This window comes from Dipodomys merriami, unplaced genomic scaffold, assembly GCF_024711535.1.
Source record: "Dipodomys merriami isolate MVZ:Mamm:240054 unplaced genomic scaffold, mDipMer1.0.p SCAF_37, whole genome shotgun sequence".
In the NCBI taxonomy this organism is placed as follows: Eukaryota; Metazoa; Chordata; class Mammalia; order Rodentia; family Heteromyidae; genus Dipodomys; species Dipodomys merriami.
In genome coordinates this window covers 11,876,897-11,885,867 of record NW_027205270.1, presented here as the reverse complement: position 1 = coordinate 11,885,867, position 8,971 = coordinate 11,876,897, and positions in this window count along the sequence as shown.

Sequence of the window (8,971 nt, the reverse complement as noted above, 5' to 3'; positions counted from 1 at the left end):
CATTTTGTTGGAACTAGGAGTTAGTCTTTCGAAGAAATTATTCCACCAAGCCTCTCTCTTGACAACTAAGTGTGGCCACTGTGTTGGTGTTTCCTTAGTCACTCACCTAGAGAAGAGCCCTGAATTGTGGTGAGGAACCAGAAAATCTTTCTAGGCCTTTCCTTAAAACCTAGAGTAGGTGAGCACCTTTCCAAAATACTTCTTTTTTTCTTTTTTCTTTTTTAGTGAAAATACCGTATAGAGGGGTTACAATTACATGGGCAAGATAATGAACACATTTCTTATCAAGCATTGTAGCCTCCTCCTTTGTTTCCCCTTCCCATCCCTTCCCATCTCCCTCCCACCCCCTTACCTCCCCCCACGCAAAAGTTGTAAAGTTCATTTTTTGACATAGCATCTTGTACATCTCATTGTTGCAATGGGTCCACCTGTATCCCTATTTAAACGATTTGTTTTGTCCATTCCCCTCCACAAATTATACCAACATCAAATACAGTGAAAGCTGGGGTTATATTGTGGGGGAGGGACATACAAAGTAACAAAGAAATCATCTTATAAGTATGTTAGAGACAATTGCATGAAAGAAAAAACATTTGCATCCTTATTTTGAGGTTCATTTCACCTAACATCAACTTATCTGATCATTTCTGCTTGTCTCAGACATATACTAGTTATTGCAAATAAGGGAAACCATGGGACCTATGTTTCTTTGGGGCTAGCTTACTTCACTTAATATAATTTTTTCTAAGTCTTTCCATTTCCTAACAAATGGGGCAATGTTATTCTTTCTGATGGAGGTGTAGAATTCCATTGTGTATATATACCACACTTTTTTGATACATTCATCTACTGAGGGGTATCTGGGTTGATTCCATATCTTAGCTATGGTAAATAATGCTGCAATAAATATAGTGTGCTGGTAGCTTTAGTATGGTCTTGTTTGTGATCATTTGGGTAAATGCCCAAAAGTGGGATTGCTGGGTCATAGGGGAGCTCTATGTGGAATATTTTGAGGAACCTCCATGCTACTTTCCAAAGTGTTTGAACAAGTTTACACTCCTACCAACAATGAAGTAAGGTTCCCTTCTGTCCACATCCCCTCCAGCATCTGTTGTTATTAGAGTTCTTGATTATAGCCATTCTTACCGGGATGAGGTGGAATCTCAATGTTGTTTTGATTTGCATTTATTTTTTTCTTGTTTGGTCAGTCATGGGGATTGAACTCTGGGCCTGGGCGCTGTTCCTCAGCTCTTCAGCTCAAGGCTAGCCCTCAACCACTTGAGCCACAGTGCCAGTTCCAGTTTTGAGTGGATTATTGGAGATTAGAGTTTCACGGACTTTCCTGCCCAGGCTGGCTTTGAACCATGATCCTCAGATCTCAGCCTCCTGAGTAGCAAGGATTACAGTCATGAGCCACCAGCGCCCGGCTTGATTTACATTTCTTTTATGGCTAGAAAGGTTGAGCATTTCTTCATGTGTCTATTGGCCATCCTTGGAATTTTTTCCATATGATATTTTTCATCTTTTCTGCTTTGTGGGGCTTTAGTTCAACATTGTCACAACCTAGCCTAGATACTTTTAAGGAACTTAACCCAATGCATTTTCCATTGCTTTGTTATATTGTTATATTGTTCATAATGGAATAAGTGAGCAAAACAGGATGAAGTACTGAAGAAACACAACAAGGTGATTTTCAGAGTTGCATCTTAAAAAGTGAGCTGAACATTTGACAGTAATGGAAGAAGACATAGTTTCTGTGTTGGGAAGGGCTGGCCTGAGGCACATTTGTCAAGCAGTTATCCTGGTTGTCAAGGACCTATTTCCTGAACAGTCATGTAGTTTCCTAACTGCTTTCTGGCTGTCCAGATTCTTCATATTGTTTTTAATTCGATTAGCTTTCAATGCAAGATTAACACCCCCAGACACATTCTTTTCTAAGGCGAAGAGAGCTCAATGCATGAACTACTAGTATATTTTGAGGAAATGTATTTCAGAGTGTTTTGGGGTAGGAGAGTTGGAATGGAAGGTCCTTCTGGTGTGGAGAAGGAGTCATGGAATGGTTTCATGTCTCAGGAGAGACTGGATTATGTTTACATTTAGTGAAAAGGTAAGTTTTCCAGGTTCTGATGTACAGCCAATAAATTGTGTGTAATGTTCAGGATGGCTCATGAAGAAGAGAGCATTTAACTATTTCTTGAGGGATAATGAGGTCCTAAGTATTGACATCAAGACAGCTTCCCAAGAGTTACCGTTTGGCAGGCAACTAACAAAATGCCTATACTTCTTACTACTGTGGATTTAAGTTTATTTTGCAAAATCCTTACAAAAACATACAAACCAACAAAACCCATTTGGATAACTGGGTGTTAGTGCATAATAAATACCTTAACTAGGAATGAGAATGAATATACTTTTTTTAGAAAGTGTTGGTCCTAGAACTTGAACATAGAGCATGAGCTCTGTCCCTAACTAAGCTTTTATGCTCAAGGCTTGCACTCCACTACTTGAGCCACAGCTCCACTTGTGAAGCTTTTTGGTGACTAATTAGAAATGAGAATCTCATGGACTTTCCTGCCTTGTCTGGCTTTGTACTGTGATCCTCAGATCTTAGCCTCCCAAGTAGCTAGGATTACAGGTGTGAGCCATCAGCCTCCAGCAAGAATCAATATACTCTTGAGCATCCAGAAACATGGGCATGGGTTGTTTGCAAAAGCCTGGTTAGATACAGTGGATCCTAGGGCATAAGGCAGAAGTTTACTTTGAGGAGGCTAGTATGATGAAAGAGATGGCATACAAAGGGATTTGGAGAATGAGTACAGGACATGATATTTGGGAAGGAGTAAGCTTTAGAGAAAATGTGCAAGTACAAAACAGTCCCCTGAAGAGAATCTGTTCCAACTTCAGAACTTCCCAATGTTTATTTTTTTTCCTGTGGGTATTTTCATTTGGATTTAAATATTTGAGGAGTGGATCAATAGCTTATCCTAAGGGGAATCTTTAATTAATTGCATATTATATTACATTAGATTTACCAATAACAGACATCCATTCAGAGTAGTGAACTCTGTGGACTGCTTGTCTATATGATCAAATGCATGAGACAATTGATATGCATTTTTAAAATTGCTCTATGAAAGAGCTCCCCTATGACCCAGCAATCCCACTTCTGGGCATTTACCCAAATCATCATAAACAGGGCTATACTAAAACTACTAGCACAACTATGTTTTTTTTGGGGGGGGGTCTAGTCGTGGGGCCTGAGCTCTGTCCCTCAGTTCTTCAGCTCAAGGCTAGCCCTCTACCACTTGAGCCACAGTGCCACTTCTGGCCTTTTTCTTTTTGCTTATGTGGTGCCGAGGAATCAAACTCAGGGCCTCATGTATGCAAGGCAAGTGCTCTACCACTGAGCAACCTTACCAGCCCCAAGCATAATTATGTTTATTGCAGCATTATTCACCATAGCTAATATATGGAACCAACCCCAGATGCCATTCAGTAGATGAATTGATCAAGAAAATGTGATATATATGTATAGAATAGATAGCCACATAGAATTCTATGTGTCTATCAGAAAGAATGACACTGTCCCATTTGTTAGGAAATGGAAATACTTGGAAAAATCATATTAAGTGAAGTAAGCCAAAGAAATATAGGTATCATGGTTTCCCTTATTTGCAATAATTAGTATATATCTAGGATAATCTTACCGATAAGCAGAAAAGCTCAAAAGCTATGTCCATATGACCATATAATGATGATAAGTGAAATGAACCCCAAGATATGGACACAAGAGGTGTTTCTTTGTTGTTTTTTTTAATGTGCTGATTTGTTTGTTTCTTTTGTATGTTCTTTTGTATGTTCTTTCTTTTTGTATGTTTTGTATGGTATATCCTTGTTGTCATTGTATTTGATTTTAATTCCTTGCATCTTGTATATACATTTGCCTAATCTGAGGAGGGGAAGGGGAATAACAAAATGCTGAAACAAGGACACAGGATGACCCATTGCAACGATGATAACCACAAGACACTATATTAAAAATGAACTTTACAACTTTGGTGGGGGAGAGGGGGGGAGGTAAGGGAGGGAAGGGATAATAGGAGAAAAACAAAGGAGGGGGGTAATAATGATCCAACCCATCTTTATCTGTCTGCCTTAGTATGTATGTATGTATGTATGTATGTATGTATGTATGCATGCATGCATGCATGCATGCATCTCTGTCTTTCTGTCTGTCTATCTCTAGTGATGTAGATGCGTCTATTTTTTGTGGAACCCCTACTGCACTTTGCCGGCCTTTCAGAAGACATTGATGATCTTCCCTTCAATTGCAAGGCAATACTGAAAATACTTTTGTCTTGATTTGAAAGAAGTAAAATGCTGTCCTATTACTCTTTTTTCATTGTGAAAATACTGTACAGAGGGGTTACAATTACCTAAGCAAGATAATGAGTACATTTTTTATTGCTATTACTCTTTAATAGCTTTAGTTAACACTCTTTTTGTCAACAAGATATTCTACTGCCCTATTTAACTAGTCAAGATTGATAAGCCTCTTTTCTGGTTTTATTCTGGAGGTCTCTAACCCTCTGCTAGTGTTTTTCCTTCATATTTATCCATGTATTAGCTCTAATAGACAAGGCATTCTGTACCCAACATACTCTGAAATTTCTGTGTCTAGGACAAAGGCTATTTCTTATTCATGAAAATCTGATGTGGTCATCTGGGTTTCTCTTACAAACAATGATATAGTGAATAAGGAGCACAATCTGCCATCATCACTGAAGTGGAACTGAAAAAAGTATGGTGTATGGAGTTAGGTTGATTGAGGTCTGAATTCCATGTACCAGTTCATTCCCTGAAAATGCAAACTTCAAAAATTAAGCTCCTAGTTCAGAATTTGACTAAGACCAGATAGCCAACCAATGTTACTGACCTTCACTTATGGCTCATGGACACAACATTCTCATCCACCTTGTTCCTTATGTATCCTGTGAGCATATATTTTGAAAGATAAATGGTAGAAAGTGGTAAAAATTTTGGGGTCAGTTCCTTCAATTCTTTCCTTTGGTTTACCTCTAGACAATATTTATGAATATAAATAGGAATATCTATGACTGTCAGAGTGCAGAGCTAGAGAAATAAACTTATTGCTTCTTTATAATTAATCTCACAAGTTCTTATAGCAACTTTAACAAGCAGAAGAGATGGAGCTGTCCAATTATTTTTCTATAATGCTATAATCCTTTTACAATTGTATTTCTCTGATGTGTGATCTCCTACACCAGACACTAAAGAATAAACATCAGCTTTGACTTGACAAGCTTCTCTTTCTCACCAAGGGGCTGGGAGAGAAACAATTGGCCCAAACCCCTTGATTCTCCCAACAGCTGATTTCAGAAGGCTTTGTTTCCTTATTGAGTGCTGAGAACCACTGTGCTTGCTCTGTTTCCTGCAGGGCCCATCACTGGTTATGGCATTTGGAATCTGATTTTTCTTTCTGATGAGAATGAACAAGTTGTGAAGTGGGGGAGAATGGACATGGGAGAGGGAGGAGCAATGGTGAAGGAGGTAATCCCAATCACAGATGCAGGCAGAGAGGTAAGGGCAGAGGGACATGAAGACTCAGGACAATAACATAAAACAACATAGGTGGTTATGGAAATCAGCTAGAGAGAAAAACAGAAGTCTCAGCTTTGAGTTTTGTGAGATTTGAGAATCGGTTTTGAATCCTGCATCTACCATTTTCTAGCTGTGTGCTTTTCACTGCCAAAATAACTATAGTGAGATTAAAAAATGTTGAAAGAACCAGGTTGAATCAAAGGCACCACACAGATATGAATCATTTTTAGTTATATTATAGAAATGGAGTTAGATGTGCAGAGTTAGACTGAGAAACAGCAGGAGAGGAGAAGCTTATCCTCATTTAGAGAAGTTTCTAAACATGTATTTTATATATGACAATCTTAGTGAATAGTCTCAATCATTGGGACTATAAATAGGAAGCACTTTTGTCTTTCTCAACAATTGCTACCACTTGCATACTGTTCCACCTTTCTGCCTATAGCAAGAGCCCTTAAGGCCTCAGTCTGATTACCAAACACATTTTGTTAGCCAATTTCTGTACAATATATAAAAAGTAAGTCAAAACCACTTTCCACCACCAATCTTCCACCCCAGAGCTTGGAGCTGGATCATGAGAATGAAGAAGTTGGAAAGTCAAAGTTGCCACTGGCTCTGGGGTGATAGTGCTCTTTGCTCAGCAATTCTTTACCATTCATTGTCTATGGGCCAATGTGATTGGTTGCCAATGACACACCCATCCCCAAATTTTCCTTAGGTACTCACTGTGTCTTCATGGACAGACTGCATCTTCTAGCTTACCTTCAACTGGAGGCTTCCCAGGACCTGATGGTGAGTGCTTGTGCATCTCATGGCTGAAGCCATCCAGCCTTCTGAGGAAAGCGTTGCCTCAAGAATGAATAGATTTTTGCCACTTTCTAAGTTCTGATTTGAATTCCTTTTTCAGGTTTTTAAAGTTTTCATCATAGAGGTCCTTCACTTCTTTGGTTAATTCCCAGGTATTTTATTTTTTGTGGGGCTATTCTGAATGGAGTTGTTTTCCTAATTTCAGCCACACTTTTCTCACTGTTGGCATACAGAAAAGACATTGATTTTTTTTCAAAACTTTGCCAAAGTTTTGAACCACCTTGAGTAATTTGGGAGTGGAGTCCATGGTATTCTTTAAATACAAGATCATGTCATCTGCAAAGAGGAAGAGTTTTACTTCTTTCCCTATTTGGATCCCCTTTATGTTTGCATCTTGTCTTATTGCTGTAGCTAAGCATTCTAATACTCCATTGAAGAACAGTGGGGAGAGTGGTCATCCTTGTCTTGTTCCTGAGTTTAGAGGAAATGGTTTTAGTTTTTTACCATTGAGTATAATACTGGCTGTAGGTTTGTCATATACAGCCTTTATTGTATTGAGGAAGGTTCCATGGATTCCTAATTTTTCCATAACCTTCATCATAAAGGGGTGTTGGATCTTGTCAAATGTTTTTTTTGCATCTATTGAGATAACGTGTGGTTCTTATCCTTGCTCTTATTGATGTGATGTTCAACTACTTTAGAAAGCAGTATGGAGGTTCGTCAAAAGACTCCACATAGAGCTCCCTCTGACCCAGCAATCCCACTTTTGGGCATTTACCCAAATGATCACAAACAAGACCATACTAAAGCTACCAGCACGACTATGTTTATTGCAGCTAAGATATGGAACCAACCCAGATGTCCCTCAGTAGATGAATGGAGCAAGAAAATGTGATATATATATTCACAATGGAGTTCTATGCCTCCATCAGAACAAATGATATTGCCCCATTTGTTAGGAAATGGAAAGACTTCGAAAAAACTATATTAAGTGAAGTAAGCCAGGCCCAAAGAAACATAGGTCCCATGGTTTCCCTTATTTGCAATAACTAGTATATGTCTGAGACAAGCAGAAAAGGTCAGATAAGTAGATGTTAGGTGAAATGAATCCCAAGATAAGTATTCTAATGTTTTTCTTTGATATGATTGTTTCTAACATATTTATAAGATGATTTCTTTGTTGCTTTGTATGTCCCTCCCCCATGGTATAACCCCTGTTTTCACTGTACTTGATGTCGGTATAATTTGCGGAGGGGAAGGGGGAATACAAGTCGTTTAAATAAGGATACAGATGGACCCATTGCAACAAAGAGATGTACAAGTCTTTATGTTGAAAAAACGAACTTTACAACTTTGGTAGGGAGTGGGGGGAGGACCGGGTCGGGGGAGGGGGAGAGTATGGGAAGGGATGGTAAGGGGAAACAAAGAGGAGGCAACAATGCTTGATAAGAAATGTACTCGTGTCAGATAAGGTGATGTTAGGAAAATGAACCCTAAGATATGTATTTAAATGTTTTTTTCTTTCATGCGATTGTTTCTAACACATTTATAAGATGATTTCTTTGTTGCTTTGTATGTCCCTCCCCCACAGTATAACTTCTGCTTTCACTGTATTTGATGTCGGTATAATTTGTGGAGGGGAAGGGGAAAAACAAGTCGTTTAAATAAGGATACAGGTGGACCCGTTGCAGCAATGAAAAGTACAAGTTGTCATGTCGAAAACGAACTTTACAACTTTGGTGGTGGGGGGGAGGATTGGGTGGGGGGGCGGGGGGAAGCTGGGAAGGGATGTGAAGGGTAAACAAAAATAAAATAAATTTAAAAAAAAGAAAAAAAAGAAATGTACTCGTTATCTTGCCCATGTAATTGTAACTCCTCTGTACGGTATTCTCACATACACACAAAAAAAGAATGAATAGATTCTATGGGCTGGGAAGGTAGCTCAGTAGTAGAGTGCTTGCCTTGCATGCATGAGGTCCTGGATTCAATTCCTCAGCACCACATAAGCAGAAAAAGCTGGAAGTGGTGCTTTGGCTCAAGTGGTAGAGCACTAGCCTTGAGCTGAAGAGCTGAGGGACAGTGCCCAGGCCCAGAGTTCAGGCCCCATGACCAACCAAAAATAAAGAAAAAAGAAAAAAATGAATGAATAGATTCTAAATTTAGAAGTGAGGAATTTTTTTTATACTGCAGCCTTAGTGTCAAAACTAGGAAAAGTGGAGAAGGAAATGGAGCCATGCATATTTATATATGTATATATTAACATCTAGAGGGACCTGTCTGTCTGTCTGTCCATCTGTCTGTCAGGCTTCTTTCATTCTTATCTCAAGTCTACCACAGAAAACCTTAAAATCTCAAATATAATTTCATTTCAAATTTTTCTTCCTATGATATGTTTCATTTTACAGAGGCTATAGCTCATCTTGGAAAGTTTTGGAATTTTCATGTGGCAAGCTAGTAATGTTGAAAATCTTCAGAGATGAGTGTGATGGAATTCTGCATAGGAGAGGTCATAAAATATAAGACAAAACAGAGCTGTGAGTTG